The sequence below is a fragment of the Botryllus schlosseri genome, chromosome 15, assembly GCF_051294905.1.
Source record: "Botryllus schlosseri isolate E-star chromosome 15, Bs_hap1, whole genome shotgun sequence".
In the NCBI taxonomy this organism is placed as follows: domain Eukaryota; kingdom Metazoa; phylum Chordata; class Ascidiacea; order Stolidobranchia; family Styelidae; genus Botryllus; species Botryllus schlosseri.
Genome location: NC_137250.1, coordinates 12,204,268 through 12,207,557, shown reverse-complemented (window position 1 = coordinate 12,207,557; position 3,290 = coordinate 12,204,268).

Genomic DNA, 3,290 nt, shown 5'->3' with positions numbered 1-3,290 from the left:
CAATCATCTCCAGACTACATTAAGGTTCGATACTATGTTAGGTTGACTCATTGATAGAGAAAAAACTTGACAGTCGGAAAGCTCATGACTGATATTAAACGATTGCTAGCTGTCAAGGGGCAGCGCTGGAGTCTTGATGAGATTCAACCTGAATTAAACACAGCAACCGATGAATACTTGCATCGACTTCTAGAGATTAGAACGAAATTGAGGTATAATTTGTGATTGTGCTGAATGATTTTCATTGCTGGTGTGTGTCTATTTTCAATGTCGGTTTTCCGTTTCAGATTTTAAATTAGAGACGTAAATAAACAATACCTTCTGAAAGCGCAATAACTAGAGGCGCTGGCGCTCTTCTAATGTCGGATCAGCGCGTAGAGTCTTTCTCTCCGAACGCCGAGCAGTGGACAACGTGTTTGACGAGGTGAATGTATTTAATTGAGGGACTAGCGGATAAGGAGTTGATGAGTAAGTTATTTGGTATTTGAATCATGAATTTGTTATTCGTTTATCATGCAGACAAACAAGCGCCGGAATTGAAACAAAGAATTGTATCGGTGAGTTATTACCGTTCCGACGTAATTCTATTTTGTTGTTAGTATGATGTAATTCTTTTTTGTTGTTGAACAGACAAAGCGAACCCAAGGATTAAGTTGGATACACAAATCTACTGGTGAGTTATCTGCTATAACACGAAGAAGAATGCAACACGAATGTAAATAACTAGACTAGCAAGATGGCAACCAGTACCTTAATCATTAGCCTACATCATGAGCAATGAGCATGTATTGTACAATGATAATCAGGGTTGATCATAAATAGTTTTTTTATAATTTGACTGGCTAGTTGATAAAATTATTAGGTCGGTTTGAACAAATGCTGCACATCAAATTCGATTCAATTCCACCCTATAGAAGCGAAGTTATTACAACTGGAGAATTTTCAATATACAAAAAAGTATACACAATTTTTCCAATTATAATGGCTGCCCGTCCCTATGAAGTATTGTAAGAAAATGGTGCCTTACAAATTTGACTCAATTCCAACCAACATGGTATTTACCGTCAGAAATTATTTCATCAATAATTATAGAACTGCAACACTACTTTGAAGAGCTTCTTGAGGTACAGAACTTGAATATTCAATTGCTTAGTGTATTATTATTGAAATGAACCCGACTATTTTGGTAGAAACTTGTTAGTCGTCAGAGGTAGGCTAATCGTCAGCAACTAGTAGAGATTTGAAAAGATCATTGTAATTACAAAAAATGACAGCCGAACATATGTCATCCGAAAATATCCGGGTTCATTCCAATTTGAACAATTGAATATACTATTCAGCACTATTTTTCTAACACAAAATTTTCCACATTATTGAATTCACCTACACCGGTTGTAATTCAACCAGTACCGGTCGCATCTTAAGCCAGTAAATTTGAAAAAATAAGTTACCCTGATGTACCTACTACCTATAGAAGACAGATAGCTAGCTAATATATTCACTTGCAGGGGTCAATACACAACGAACCTGCCATAGTAGTTTGTTCCATGAGCACATAAAATATTATAGACGAAAGAACCAGCCAAATCACAATATATAGATGAGCAACTACTACTGCGCCGGACATTAACGATGAACTTGAATCAACGTCAATTGGCAACACTAAAAACAATTCTTCTCTCCCTGCGCCCGCACTGAGCTATATAAACACTGAGCTACATAAAAATAATACTGCACTTCTGGTTGCGAAATCAGCGTGCCCGAGTCCGGATTTTGGCATGCTTCAAGTCCAACCTTATTTTTCAAAATCACAATCCGGTCCGATCCAGATCCAACATTGTTTTTCAAAATCACAATCCGGTCCGATCCGGATGCAACGCCAATCCAAGTCCAATCCAATGCTAATCTCTGCCACGTATATGCCGTCTTATTGGGTGCAAATCGTCCGTAGGCTCATAGGCTACTAGATGTTTTATCGAAAGTATTTACGCAATTATGGCATAATTTTACGTTTGGAAAAGAAAAAAAATTGAAGGAATTTTTTAAAAAACACTGTTTTAAACACCATTCGTTTTGAATTCAACCCTACTCAAGTATTCACGACGACTTCGACAATTACATTGCTTGCGGCAGACGGAGATAGCAAGCGGGATTGTCACAGGCACACGATAAAATGGAGCAAGCGGGATTGTCACAGGCACACGATAAAATGGGGTGTTCTTTACAGCAGGGGTGGCCAACCTTTTCGGATAACGGACCACATGAGATTTACGAACTACTGCGCGGGCCACCAGAATGTTGATGTTTTTTTTTAGTCGTACGATAGGAGCGAATCGGATTCGGAAAAAATAGGACTTCTATTCGTACGCATCAAAATCGATAACAATCTACTTCTATTCGTACGCATCAAAAGAGATAACAATCTATCTCATGAAAACTCTGTGTAGGCCTACCTGTCCTAATGATTGAATTCGGTCAATAATTTTGTTAGTTGCACAATGCCCATATATATATATTGTGGGTAACCTCTGTACACCGCTGGACTCGTTTGGCTAGGACATGATTAATCGGCGCTTGGACACATCAATATCGAAGATTTCATTGAACTGAACGTGCGCCAATCATTTTCTGCAAAGGTTTCATCGCCGACAATCTTTCTGCGAGTGCAGACGCCAAGTCGCATGTTCGATGACACTATCTCATAATTTAGGCTTACCATATTTTGGAAATCTAAAAAGAGGACACTTTTTCAGAAATGTGAGACTTGCAAAACTGGAGTAGAATTCTCAAAAACCTGTGAATTTTTCCCACTTTGTGACGGGTTGACTAAAAAAAAAGGTCATCACTTCGCGCTAAGAGCTCGAAATACCGTTTTTTTCTCCGCATTGCTAGGTGGATGACATGGGTAAGTTTGATATCGAGGATTCCCTCTCGGGCCACTCAAGATCTTCTCGTGGGCCACGGGTTGGCCGCCCCTGCATTATAGTTTACAGTCTTTATCCACACTTTCCACCATATACCAGGGGTTCCCAGCCTGTAGGTTGGTCGCCTATCATCTGGGGGGTCGTGGAGATGACAATTAAAAGCCAGTGTCTGTTACGATAATGCATGCAAATTACCCGGATGATATCGATGGCCCATTTCTGAGAATTTTAGTTCATTTCAGAGATGCGAACCCGGGTCTCAGTTGAAACGTCATTACAAAGCACCAACTACTATAACGTAGGACAGTTTTCTAGTCACTACTATGAAGATTATTGCTAGAAAAACTGAAGCGAAATCGAAAAACG